The sequence below is a fragment of the Xiphophorus hellerii genome, chromosome 15, assembly GCF_003331165.1.
Source record: "Xiphophorus hellerii strain 12219 chromosome 15, Xiphophorus_hellerii-4.1, whole genome shotgun sequence".
NCBI classification, from domain to species: Eukaryota; Metazoa; Chordata; class Actinopteri; order Cyprinodontiformes; family Poeciliidae; genus Xiphophorus; species Xiphophorus hellerii.
Genome location: NC_045686.1, coordinates 19,517,439 through 19,532,294, shown reverse-complemented (window position 1 = coordinate 19,532,294; position 14,856 = coordinate 19,517,439). Strand labels below are relative to the sequence as shown.

The window sequence follows — 14,856 nt, the reverse complement described above, 5'->3', positions numbered from 1 at the left end:
CCAAATAGAAAATAATATTTTCAGTAGCTTCTTACAACTTTTGTCGTGCTTCTGACTTAAACACCTGAGTTAAACACTGAAAATCACTAGCGTTGCATCTTCTTCCCATTGCAAAAGAGTGTTGTGGTTAGCACAACCTGGCGCATATATGGTTCATTCACTGATCAGAAAAATAATTACATTTTCTCAGCAGTTGGCAGTCAGACCTTATCGAGCTGAAAATCTATCAATTCCAATTTAGTCACCTCAGTAATACTGAAAATTGTAAACTTTGAATTTAACAGCTTCGACACTGAAGAGTGTTGTGATGTGACTTAATAAGTACGGTGCGTTTGGTGATTACAAAAAAGATTAGACGTTTAAGTTTCCAACCTTGGTCGGTAATGCCAAGAAGAGTGTTGCATTCTGCATGATCTGGTACATGTAATGCATTCACTGATCAGTAAAACACTGGATTCTTTTGAGTTCCTGAACATCGTCACAGTCCTAACAATTGTCAGACCAACAATTTACTTGTCTAAAAAGAACAACACCAACAAATTAGTCACAGTTAAATTCTGATAAGAAAATAAGTGTGGGCTCCTTTTAACGTTGTTTGTTCCATTGAATGGGATTTAATGAGAAACCACAATGTAGGAAGCCAAAGGAAGGTCCATGTTTCATGTTGCTCGGTCTGTCCACTGCACAGAACTGATGGAAACTAGAAAGCTGCGCAATCTGTAAGAAAAAAAAAAACCAGTTAGTGGTTTTGTGAGTTAATGACCACTCTGATGAGGAGCAATCAGAATGAGCCTGTAATCTTTTCCCGTCAAAGCTACGTTTTCCACATGCAACAGATCCTGAAAATAACAGGAGCCGGCTACATGTTGCAAAACTCGCAAACTTAGAATGCAATCGCTAATTTCATCCGAGCCACGGGGTTTTCCCCCCTGCAGGTTTATTTGATGTGTTCAAGTCATTGGTCATACGCATTCTCTACTCAAAACAACCACCCACACCCTTGCATTCACTCATCCGGGGTTTCTTCTGGTGGTTTATGAAAGCGACAAATTTTCAAGATTGTGATGAGAGGAATCATGGCCGATGCTAGGACGCTCAATTGAACATGTCGTCCAAAATTCAGCTGTTCTTTGTAAAAGCTCTTAAGCCCCTTTATGCCTTAACTTACAGCCAGCATCCATGTGGTTTCTAGGCTGATCTATGCCGGCCACAACGTTGTCTGAGGCAATAGTCTTTCTAGAGGATTAAATAACCTTGAGATTATAAGATGAAAGGTCAGAGTAATGCAAAACCGTAGGCTTAGGCAATGCAAAGAGTACTCTCAAATGCTCTACTTTCAGTTGGTCATGACATCCATACTTCTCTTACTGTTCCCTTTGACCCATGATTAGAGGTTCATACACTAGCTATAAAAACAAATCACAACCAACAAAGACTCCAAGTAGTACCTGTCCCTCTGCAGTGTTTGCTTTTAAACGAACAACAACAAGCATAATTCCGTCCCCCATGTGGTTCTGACGTTGACTACAAATGGGTAGCGAGTGAAGGAGAGCCAGACAGATGCTGACCACATTGCTGCCACAGAATAACAGATAAATAACCACAGATGTGTAGACGGAGGAGAAAGTCAGAGCAGGGGGGGAAGTGAGGAGAAAGAGAGAGAGAGAAAATAGGGAGGCGAACGAGGGACATGAAAGACGAAGGGGGTGGTTTGGAAACACCGTGGCTAGGAGATGTTATCTGACACACTGAATGAAGCGGGAGTTTTTTTAAAAAAAATTATTTTTACGGACAGATGCGTTTTTTAAAAACAGCGAGGTGCGTTTCCCCCCTCCGCCCCCCACCCCGCAGCGTGTGAAGGGGGCATGCGCATCACTTGCAGAGAACGCTGTGATTACACAGAAGTTTAAAACTGTTCGGTTGGAATGAGTTTGGCTAAAAAAAGAGAGAAAAAATAACAACAACAACAAAAAAGGCTGAACGATGAGTCAAAATTTCTAACGCGGGGCTCTGCCGCTTATTTCAGATAGTTAAATGATTCACCTCTTTAGTTGAGCGCTGGTGGCTATACGGCCCGGTGCCAGCCAATGGTGGTTACAGATATGTTTACTTTCGTAGGCTGGCAGGAACACGATATTTCCTCTGGGCGCACCGCGGCTGCCTGACCCTGCACACAGCGTGGCCCCTGCTCCTGTTGCAAACTGCAGCGACCCCAACCCCCAACGGCGAGCGCTCGCACGACGCCGCACCAACATTGACCTGCAGAGGTTTTTTTTTTTTTTTTGAAATCATGGAAAGCACACATGCACACACACACCCCCACACGCACACACACCCAAACACACACACACACACACACACACCATATGGATGTCGACAAATTCATACGTGCGTTTTAGCAGCTCCATCTACATGGGAATGCCAAAGGGCTTTAGGATTTTAATGGATTATCTCCAGCTTGAATTATCCCATTCCTTAACCCACTTGACACAGAGGAACTCCTTGTTCTGGAATGATCAGCAGTACTAATCTTAAAAAGGCAGCTTCTGTTCAGGAGATCACCAGAAAGAAAGAAGCTTCACAATAGTTATAGCTTATAAGGAGGTTCTTTTTTTATTTTTTATTTTTTTTATTTACTGTCACTGGACAAATGTCCAGTGACAGTAAAATCATTGTAGGAGGGCTTAAAAGTGCATCTTACATTCAGAAATAGTCAAGTAAGGAGATTCATGTCATCCGTTTATTTCTTTTGAAATATCCCCAGTGTATGCAATCTGCATTTATAGGTTGAGCAAAGATATGCGGTCCAAAATGACGACGCTCGCCCCCCACAGAGTAGGGTTCGATGGAGAGACTTCCTCCAGAATTTGGGATTGGAGGTGCTGGAATTGCTAACTCAACTCTGTTGAACTCTTGCCTCCAATAATTTAAAGCCTTGTTCTTCCAATGAATGATGATGCCACCCCATACCATAACACTGCCTCCACCAAAACTGTCTTGGAGGCAAATCTGGAAAACTTCTCATGAACACCATCCACATACTCCGCTCGGCTCCTCAAATGCCTTTTAATTACACGTGTGTGTCCCTAAATAAGCAAGCTTTCCAACAGTAAAGAATAATTCAGGGCAAAAAAAAAAGCACTAATACAGCAAAATATAAATTATCAATAAAGAACACATTTCCTGACTTTCTGTAGGCTTATTAATTTTGGATCATATAAAGGCGGTAAACTCAATGTTCTGTCAACCTTAATGTGATTATTTTACACTTTTCAAAACGTAGAAATTTTGAAAACCAATGTACGGTGGACCCTGGTCTAGTCTCGGTTCAGTATTTGAAGATTTTTTTTCTTAGAGAAAATCAAAAATATTGGAAAGAAAACTCAGCTTGGGACGCTGAGATGCTTAGCCACTAAAACGCTATGCTACTTGGCTCACTATTGGCTGGAATTTGCAAAGCAGCCAATCGAGGAGCGCCATTCATTTCCCTTCGCGCTGATTGGCTGTATCCCCAATTAGGAGATCAGAAAGATAAGCGCTGAGACGGTTTCAGCTGTGAGTATTAACGGACACTGAGACATATTTGATGTTTGAACTATTAAAATAGGCAGTTATGGGCGTTTTTTTGAGGGGGTCCGAAACATTAGTGGATTTTAGCTATTCGTCCCTAACCCAGAAACATACCGTGGATCCAGCACCCTACGAACTGACCTGTCCTCTTTGAGCTGCTTTACCTTTTGTCACATCATAATAACCACAAATGTAAATATATTACATTCAGTAAATTGGGATTTTATGTAACAGACCAAAAGAGTAGAAGCCAAAAGAACTGAGCCTCCTGCACTCGACCACTAAATCCAGTGAAACCATTGGAGATATGGTTTAATTAGCCACGTCATTCAATTTCCTCTTGGTTTAAATCTGGCAGTTTCATTGAGGGCCAGAGAGAATTAGTGAACAAACAGCATCAAGAAGACCAAGAAACACGGCAGACATAGAAACCGCGCTGGGTTATGAAATAATACCCCGCGCTTTGAAAATGTTTGTTGTTCTATCCAGAGATGCTAGCTGGATGGAGGTTCATTACAGAACAATCCTGAAAGTGCAATTTCTTCTATCAATCCTGGAAGAAAACCTATTAGAGGCTTGTTAGAGGTTTTCCCTCCTTCTAGCCAGACAACAATCTTAAATATCCAGCCAGAGCTGCAATGGAACGGTCAAAGTCAAACTACGCTAACGTGTTAGAATAGTCAAGTCAAAGTCCAGAGCTAAATTTAATCAAGAATGCGTGGAAAGTCTCGGAAAGAATGCTGTTCATAGACACACTACTTCCAATCTGACTGGGGTTCAGCTGTTTTCTATTGAAGAATGGGCAGAAAGTTCAGCGTCTAAATGTGCAAAAGCTGGTAGAGACGTACAACAAACGACTTGCAGCTGTAACGGCAGTGAAAGGTGGTTCTACAAAGCACTGAAGGCATTTTTATTTGCAAAAACTTGCAAATCGTGTATCATTTTTCCCAGTATTTCCTGATTCCATACTACCTTGGGTTGGCATATCACCTGAAATGTCAATGAGAGGCATTGAGGCATTTGTCCACATATGTACATTTCTGGAATATTTTGACAATCGCAAGATTCTGAGGAGCATGTGCATATGTGAGCTACAGTTAGCAACGTAGCTTGTTCAGAAATCTTTACCAGTGGACTCTCAACCAAACCAATTGGTTCCCAAGCCTTACCAGTGAAAGGTCGTGTCTAAACTTGTCAGAGTGTTTTTTTTTTGTGCCTCATCCTCCGTCGATTCGTTGCAACTGAAGCGACAACTGATGACTTTCTTGTACTTTTAGAACATTTGGATATATTTTTTTCTTTATTATTGTCCAAACTCCCCACCTCAAGCCATGGCAGCTTTTTATTTTATTTTATTTTTTTACAGAAGACGACCAACAATGAGTATGACAACCCTAACACTCCACACTGAACATCAATATCCTCAGAGAAGTCTGAATAACTTGCATTCTTTGGATGAATCCAGACTCTACAAACTTTTGTTTGTTTACTCATGTCCAGAGGGAGTCTTAATTTTCCCCAACTAGCACTCTATGTTGATAATATAATCAAAAGAAAGGCCAACACAATACATTTGGACTTGAGGGGGGGAGTGTGGGGTGGCTGCCTGCATTCAGTTCTGCGGCGGCAGCCAGCCAGTCATAACAACATCAAACGGCCCCCGTAGCCTGCAGTGCTTACACGGAGCCAAGACCCTGGACCTGAAATATGATTGCTCCATCTTTTTAAGATAAGAATGCAGACGAGCTTAAAAGTTATTGCGGACAATATGTCCAGGTATGAGGCGGCCATAAACGTTGAAGAGGCTGCATCGGGCTGAACAAAATTGGAATAAAGCGGTGGTTAAGATCAAGGCAGGAATCTTGATATCTTGTCTTGGATCAATATGAATAATCCTCTTGTTTTGAAAGGAAATGGAGGGAACGAATGCCTCATCGCAACACACAGGTGCGCTTTCACAGAGAACACGTTATGATCTGGTCTGCTGCTGCTGCTGCGTGTATACCTTTCCTTCCAGCCAGTTCAAGAGGAGGACAGTAAAGGGAGAATGGAACACCACCACCTTCTGGTCTCCATGAGTAAGTGCTGTTAATGTGTCCTTAAAGTACTTCACTTATAATTTGCGAGTTATTTATAATCAGTATAATTCTGTATGTATGACATCAGAAACCAAAGACTTGTGTGTGGGTGCCTGTGATTGTGTGTTAGAGTGATGCATTGAGCTGGAACACATGGACCAGCAAACACTGTGTGTCATGCTTGACACTGTTTAGCACTTGAGTGGCCACATGTTCGATCGGAAGGCATGTTAAACTGAAAGAAAGTCATTCCATATATTAATACAAGTACTTCCACAGGCGAGAAATCAGTTAATGGGTCAAACTACTTTCCTGCTTACTCTGTCATGGCTCCTTAGTTAGTTTTTACCATTTAAAAATCCACCTAGTGTTCAACCAATACATTCACACGAGCAAAAATAAATAGCGAATTGGAAATGCAATGTTTATTTGCATCACCTGGTCCATTTCCTTTTCTACTCTTCTTTGGCAAGTATGTGTAATATTCTGGGCTGATTCAGACAATTACTGTGTTTTTTTTCAGCATCTTTGGCGATGTGTGCAATTGCATGAGCTATAACTGGGTTTGTCAGCTTCACCAGCCCAGTGATAAGTAAGAGGGAAATTATGCATAAAGCACGTCTCGCTACGTAGTTGCATGCTGTAGTTGGCAATATCAAACCTCCTAAAAGCTGAAATTATCCCCTGCGTCATGTGCAGAATGAGCTGAAGTGTAAATCTTATGCGAAAGCGACATTGTTTTTTCCCCCCAGTTACTGTGTTGACTTATTGCTATTTGTAGGATACACTAGCAAAATATGTTTGTCAGAAGTGGGATTCGAACCCACGCCTCCAGGGGAGACTGCGACCTGAACGCAGCGCCTTAGACCGCTCGGCCATCCTGACATAACACCCCATTGTTCCGCACACGTATTTCATAGAGGGTGCCCGTAGTCCTGCGTAATGTTTCTGTTTTTCAATGTTTTGGTACTGTGTACTTCATTTCCGTAAACAACATATACAGTATTTAATTTTTACTTTAAGAAGAACAAATTTTAATAAAGTCATCATTACAAATCTGAGATTTTTGCCTCGTAGTCCCTGCTAACTTCCTCGTAAGGTAAGATAAGATAATACTTTATTGATCCCGTAAGGGAAGGGGAGTTTGTTTGTCCCAGCATAGCACATAATAAAAATTAAAATACATAAATAAAGCAATAAAAATAAACATACAATGCATACCTTCCAACGAAAACGGTCAGGAACAATTCACAAATGGACAACTCGACATAACTTTCCACATCCGTCTTTACACCTGTCTAAAGAAAAGAAATAACCATGCAGGCCCCAGCGAGGATCGAACTCGCGACCCCTGGTTTACAAGACCAGTGCTCTAACCACTGCGCCAAAGTTGGGGAACAATAGTCTGCTTGGGGGGGGGAAGAAAGGAAGGAAGGGGGAAGAAAGGGAGGGGAGAAGAAAGGGGAAGAGTGAGGCCGATCCCAGAGTCGCGAGTTCGATCCTACCAGTCGCCATACTATGTTTTAGTGAAAAGATTTCCCACAATTAATGTTTAAGTGTTATGAAGTAACGGCTGTTTTTTTGTATCTTGAAAACATTTTAAATGCTTTTTTGTACAGATAGTGTAGTACTGTAAACTAAAACCCAACACTTGTCATAAAAGGCTTTCTTTTTAAAACTTTGAATTGCTTAATTAATTTTGCTTTTTTATTCTGATATATTCAAATTAATGTGTTAAATTATACTGTATACTATATACTTGATGTATATTTTAATGTCCTTAATCATACCCAGTGCTTATTTTCATTTTTCACAGCAAAACAGTGACTGAAACTAAAATTGCAAGTGTCTTTCCTAAAGTACTTTGAGTGAAGTGAATGATATCTTTTTTCTAGTGTATGCTTAAATTACCAATAATTCAGAATTTGAAGCAGCTAATATTAACTCACAAAAGACCATAGACCTTATCGGTTTAAAAGAACCAAATATTTATTCAACAATTAAGACAGTGAATTAAACATTTTTAGTTAGTCCCAAAACATTGTAGCATTTGGATGCAACACATTTCCATTGAAGTCTCCCATTTCTTTTTCTTAACCAAGAAATTTGTGGTTTGCTGAAGGACTTAAATCCTTTTACTGTATGGTTTGTTGAATTACTTTGTGTACACAATGACAATAAGAATAAATATCTGTATCATTAACCCAAAACAAAATAAACACACTATGAACTAAATAAAACTTATATACAGTGAAGTTATTTAAAATAAAGAAAATGTTTATTTTTTCTTTTTAATTTGTTCCAGCCACTGCTCTTTAGTGAGACTTTCATTAGAGGGACAGTAAATTTGCCCTCTATATTGGCTGTGTCCTGTTTCAGCTATTCTAAACTGCCCGCATTTTTTGCATGTGTTGTGCAAAACTTTGCGAGTCAATTTTCGAGGTTCTCTACCAGGTTGAGCAGGGGCTGCTCTGGGAGCCAGAGCAGGGGCCAGAGCAGGGGCCAGAGCAGGGGCCAGAGCAGGGGCCACAGGATAAGCATGTGGAGGAGGGGTGGAGAGGTTCCACAAACTCTGTTGCTGTTGGGTAGTGAGGATAACAGATCCCTGTGGTGCCATTGGAGTAATTGCCACTAGCTGAGGCCTTTTGGGTGGGGCAGGGAGAAGCTGCCGCTGTCCTGATGGATTTGTCCCATCAGTGAATTGTAGCTTTCTTTTTAATTTTGACTGCCCCACAGTGTTGGATGGTAGCCTATATGTATGCAGTGGCCCTGAATGTGGTACGCCGTAATGCGGGCGTATATTTGCAGGCAGAAGCGGGTCAGCAGCTACAGAAAACTGGCTGGGAAGGTTTAGCCCTTGAAGTACCACAGCGGTCTCTTGCCTTTTGACCCTTCTGTTATGCCACTGAACCAGGGTGGTGTAGCTAACATCCACTAGCTGCAAATGTGTCTGCCCCATCACAGCTCCATTCGCCAGAACGAGCTGCCTGATCTTTCTATAGTCTTGTAGGATCAAATCCCACCTGGAGACTGTGCCTGCTCCTCTTTTCTTTGGACTACGATGGATATTGCACAGTCGGACAAAGATGGTCTCCACCAAGCGGCAGCAGTCTGGCCATTGGGCAGATGGGGCTGGAGTGGTTAGAGCATGCCTCTTTACACTCTCAACCCCAGGAGTAAATTCTTGCCTCTTCTTGGGGGACCGAAACCTCCCAGTGTTCAATCTTTCTTGATGTCTTGCAGCAAATACCGTTCTCTGTTTATCAAACTCCAGCAGGTTCTGCCACAGAGCAACAATGCAGCTCACCTAAACAGGAAAATAAAACAATTTTACATTAGGACAACAATATGCAAGTGAGGTGAAAGGCGTGTGCATGTCTGCAGCAAGCAACAATGCATGTTACTGACCTCCTGGTTGGTCAGCACCAGTGAGGTTTTGCTCCTTAGCTCCACCAGATACTCAGCCAAGCTGTCAACTTTGTCCAGGCCTGGTACACCGGCCTCATCTAAACCCTGAGAAAACATAAATAATGTTGAAGTTATTTGAAGTTTTATTAAATTTTTCTTCAATTCTACAGCTTACTATGAATGCCCACCTCTGACATAGGCTCAGCAATGCCAGGCTGGGTGGAGGCAGCAGACAGGGTGGAGGGAGCTGGCTGGGTGGAGGGAGCTGGCTGGGTGGAGGGAGCAGGCTGGGTGGAGGCAGCACGCTGGGTGGAGGCAGCAGACAGGGTGGAGGGAGCACGCTGGGTGGAGGGAGCACGCTGGGTGGAGGCAGCAGACAGGGTGGAGGGAGCACGCTGGGTGGAGGGAGCACGCTGGGTGGAGGCAGCTGACTGAGTGGAGGCAGCTGACTGAGTGGAGGCAGCACGCTGGGTGGAGGCAGCACGCTGGGTGGAGGCAGCTGACTGAGTGGAGGCAGCAGGCTGGGTGGAGGCAGCAGGCTGGGTGGAGGGAGCTGGCTGGGTGGAGGCAGCAGGCTGGGTGGAGGCAGCAGACTGAGTGGAGGCAGCAGGCTGAGTGGAGGCAGCAGGCTGGGTGGAGGCAGCACGCTGGGTGGAGGCAGCTGACTGAGTGGAGGCAGCAGGCTGGGTGGAGGCAGCAGGCTGGGTGGAGGGAGCTGGCTGGGTGGAGGCAGCACGCTGGGTGGAGGCAGCACGCTGGGTGGAGGCAGCTGACTGAGTGGAGGCAGCAGGCTGGGTGGAGGCAGCAGGCTGGGTGGAGGCAGCAGACTGAGTGGAGGCAGCAGGCTGAGTGGAGGCAGCAGGCTGGGTGGAGGCAGCAGGCTGGGTGGAGGCAGCACGCTGGGTGGAGGGAGCTGGCTGGGTGGAGGCAGCACGCTGAGTGGAGGCAGCTGACTGAGTGGAGGCAGCTGACTGAGTGGAGGCAGCTGACTGAGTGGAGGCAGCACGCTGAGTGGAGGCAGCTGGCTGGGTGGAGGGAGCTGGCTGGGTGGAGGCAGCAGGCTGGGAGGAGGATTCGAGATGTGATGTAGCTGAGAAAAGGGTCTCATCGTCTAGCTCTGATACTAGAAAGTCCAAAGCTTCTTCGTCCACAAAGCCTTCATCTTCCTCTGCTACATTAGCCTCCACATCTTCCAGCAGAACATCTGTCTCTTCTGAGTCAGGCTGGGGTTTCAGTGGCTTTCCTGTTTGACTTAGAAGGTAGTCAACGCCCAGTAGCTCACCTATGGAAAATCAAACATATTGATAGTAAAACATTCCAAAACATGTTACATATTATTGATTTTTTTATACTATAGTTTATCTTAAACTGTTTATCCTTCACATATTTCATTTGTACCTGTGTACTTTGAAGGGGGCATAAATTGTGGGACGTACTCTCGTCCCAGCACCTTCAAGCTGTTCTGATTTATGGACTGAGTCATGTCTCCAGCATATGTCAGAAGAGACGATGGTTTGTTGGTCACTGCTGCAGAACCCCGATCCTGATTCCATCTATTCAGGCCTTCCAGGAGGTAGAGCTGGAAATTCAGTAAGTTTGCACTGGTTCCTGTAAAAAAAGGAAAAAAACAACACATCATATTAATGTCTTTGAAACAATACTGGTTGATCCAGTTTTGCAAAAAATATACAGTAAAGTGTTGTAGTCATGTTAGAAAGCGACTTACCTGGAATAAACCTGTTTAAATGACAATGAAATGACTCCAGGGATGTAGAGCCTCGTGAACAGCGATAACGTGTCAACTTGATTCCGCTCTTGTTGACACTGCCCACCTCAGTGTACAACTGAATCCCTGCAACATCCTGAATGCATTTCACATGCCGTTTTTGGACACCCCAGATGTGTTTTATCCTGACTTCATCCAGTAAGGGAACCCCCATCAAATCTCTCCCTTTTGGACCATTCAGCTCCTCCAGCAGTCGTTCAATAAGGACAGTAGTGATGTCCTCTCCCCGTGTCCTCCTACGACAGAAATTACTCAACTCCTTCTTGGTTATCTGCCTGTCCACCATGGTGTTGGTTATACCTGGCCTCTGTTCCTGCTGGAGCTGCCTTTCTTTCGCTCGTCGAAGAAGGTCAAGGTCCCCTGCATCCCACTCAAAAATGCAGGAGGACAGTGCCCGCATGAAAGCAGGATACAGAGGGTGGGCATCCGTGGTACAACCAACAGCCAGCCTCCGCATAAAGTGCCAAATGTCCAGGCGAATGTAAATATCTGGCCACCCTCCAAACCTGGCCTGCAGCTTGCTGAGGCCTTCACTAATACAGCAGCCACAGTCCACATACAGCACCTTTGGAGGTGCAGCCCCAGCCTGGCGGTACCGCTCCATCAGTCCTGCAGCCATTTTGTCCAGTCCTGGACCCTCCTGGACAGTCAGGACACTATTCAATATTTGGCCCAGCTCATTGCTGACTGACGACACCCACAGAGCCGTTCCTTTGCTGTGGCCAGCCAGCTTTTTGGTGATCTACAATAGAAAGTGTGGAATTAAATCTTGCCGTTTCTCATGTCTACAGAAACCACTGCCGGCTGTGTATTTCATAACATTTTCAATGTACTTAGAACAATAAACTTTTCACAAGTTTAATTGTTTGTGAAACAGAAAAAAAGTTATCCCAAACATTTTTAAAATTATTAGCGTTTTAAATTTAGTAGTGTACAACTTTTTTTCCAAGTAGGATATAATAATCAATATTATTATTGTCAAGTTTTTTGCTCTCTTTAAACCACCTCAGCTTCTGCCCAAACTTGAAAAAGCTTGCTTCCCTCAAAGAAATGCAGGAACCACTCATTTCAGCGACATCTTTTATTCATCTTTTCTTTTTGTCTTTAGATTAGTTCAATTAACAGTGTAAGACCACCATGATTTTGTAGAAGTAGTCACAGAGAGTCACAGAGCAGTTTGAAAACCTACAAACAAATGAAACAAAATCAATTACAGATCACAATGAACTAATGAACTAGTTTTCCAGGTAATGTTAATCTACTTTTAAGTGAACAGTGAATGAACAAACAAACTACATTCCACACACATAAATCCCATTTCATCACCAAGGCTAATTTGGTCTTCTGAATGCAGATTAAATGATATAAACTGTGCATAATGTCCAGTTCCTACCAGTGGTGTCTTTGTGGAAGCTTGAAGCTGAGGCTCTTTGTCTGAAGAGATCATTGTGAGCACAGGTGTGCCAAGTTACCTTATAGACTTCAGATAGGCCTAATTGAAAGGGAGGGGTGCGCTTGATTCTCTGTGATGTGTGTGCCAGTTGGGTGGAGATAGTAAATGCACTCACAAATGTACCATTTGCTGTTTTAACTTGACGATTATCATTACATGGTTACTAACCTTTTTGGTGGAGTCCAGCTTCAGAACTGTCCCCAAGGTGGAGGTGATGCTGGCTTTTATGTGTTCTATGCGTGACAGAATATCTCTGCCATACACTGACAACAACCAGCGATCAGTGGGGATGTCAGCTGGTTCTGGGGGCTCCTGGCACACCACAGGGAAAAGGCTGGGTCTATTTACAAAGTTAGCGCACTCCTCCAGATAGTGCCCCAACCTGTTCAGCCACTCCTCCCCGTGGTTTTCTTTCAGCTGCTTCAGCAGCCGTGCTGAACTGTTGCCCTGTGTCCTGTCTCTCATCAGCCTGATCACTCGTATGTCACAAGCATACCTGGAAGGCAGATTAACAAAGTATTTATTTTGCAGTTACATTTGCATGTAATGTAATATCTTCATTCCTTCAGTTAGCATTTTACTAAATGTTTTACTCACTTTTGGGTGAGGATGAGCCGAAATAGTTTCTGGTGCGGCAAGTCCAGCTGGTCTCGGATGCTCTGGGATGTTGATAGATACGTGAGATTACACCCGCTGCACCTGAGTGTCTCCGTCACAAGGAGGTAATACCTATCAATATCCAGGACTTTCCGAGCCCTCTTGTGGATGCCAGCACCTGTAAGATGATTCCCACAAGTTTTGCAGAACACCCTGACCTTCCACTGATGGTAGGGCATCCATACGAGGAGCCGATGTGAAAAAAACCTCTCAGGTGTTGGCACCTGATGGTAAATGAGGGCCGGCGCAGGAGGCTCGTACCACAGCTTTAAATCTGGGCGCAGTTTGCCAGATTTAAAGAGGGTATTTGAGATCCATCTTTGATCCTGCACAGGGATGGTTTTCCTCATCTCACTCGGCAACCAGAAAGAAGCTGCATTATCACCTGCAGCTGGTTGTAACAGAGACGTTGAAGGCTGTTCCTAAAAACAACAGAACATAAATATGTTTGAAAACAGATATCTTAGAACTGCTTTACTTTAATGAATATACAATGCTGTACTCACAGATGCAACTGTCTTGCCGGAGTGTGTCTGGGAGGATGGAGCAACACTAGGGCTCCTCACAGAGGGTGGAGAAGGACTTGGGCTCCTCACAGAGGATGGAAAGGGACTTGGGCTCCTCACGGAGGATGGAAAGGGACTTGGGCTCCTCACGGAGGATGGAGAGGGACTTGGGCTCCTCACAGAGGGTGGAGAAGGACTTGGGCTCCTCACAGAGGATGGAAAGGGACTTGGGCTCCTCACAGAGGATGGAGAGGGACTCGGTGTCTTCCGGGCCACCAAGTTTGGCTTCACTGAATCCGAAAGAGAACCCCCAAAATAGGACTTAGTGAACTGAAACGAGAAATGTACAATCATGTGAAGTATATACTTTATAAATCACTACATCAAAATAAGCACAAGAAAATGTTTTGTTCAAAAACTATTATAGTTTGTTGCCAAGACAGAATCAATAATATAAAGTATTGAGCAAACAAACAAGAACATTTACCCTTGACAAAGATGGAGGGGACCTCAGGAAACAGCGGGTGGCTGTTGCTGTATCTCCAGAATTAGATTGTGAACCCACAGACTGTGGGGTCAAAGAAGGAGGTGCAGAAGGAGGCTGCAGTGCAGGCTACCAAAACAAAGATATTTTAAGTATAAAAGTCACCATTCACCAGAATTGCAAGAGACAAGACATAGCTTCAAATTTGACTAAGAAGTGATTGTTATTAGATATTATTTTAAACCAGCTTACTTTAACAGTGTGAAAGCCACAGTCACAAGTGACAGACGCTCCAAAAAGGGTGGTCTGTCCCCGAACTTGCATGGGGCATTTTTCTATCTGAAACAGTGTAACATAATCTTATTAATGACAGCTACTCAAGTCTGTCCTTTTTTATAAACATATCTACACACACAAGTGAATGAAACAGTGACTTCACTTTACCTTCTGATAGATATCATGCCATTTCTTCTGCCTTGGGGCTGGTCTATTCCCTGCATTGGAAGGCCAAACCCCAGTGCTGGCAAATGCCTTAAGCCTTGCCATCCACTCCCCATCCCCCATACCTTTGTGGCTCTTTGGCTTGGTGCTCATCTGAAGATAACATTGGGAATTAGCAGAATCAAATTCCATAAACTAATGATGCACTTTGTGCACAACTAACAATGGGTATGACATAAAAGCATTTAAAAGTAAAATCAAAGCCATAGTTTTCTGTGCTAATTATGATGAGGTAAAAAAAAAAAAACTATAAACCTCGATCGATCGATCGATCGATCGAGGTCGGTCTATATATAGGTTGATATCTATGTATGCATTTACATTTTAACTTAAAATGTTACTACTATATTATAAAATAAAATGTGTCCTTACTCTTGCACTCAGAACATGACATCATTATGTCGCCCTTTTAT

The 14,856-nt window shown here is 43.6% G+C and overlaps 1 non-coding gene across 1 annotated transcript; it reads right to left on the bottom strand.

The window, feature by feature from the left end:
* Nucleotides 1-6,450: 6,450 nt before the first annotated feature.
* Nucleotides 6,451-6,533, bottom strand: trnal-cag (transfer RNA leucine (anticodon CAG)). Its single transcript has one exon. It is a non-coding gene; the product is annotated as a tRNA-Leu (tRNA).
* Nucleotides 6,534-14,856: the final 8,323 nt, after the last annotated feature.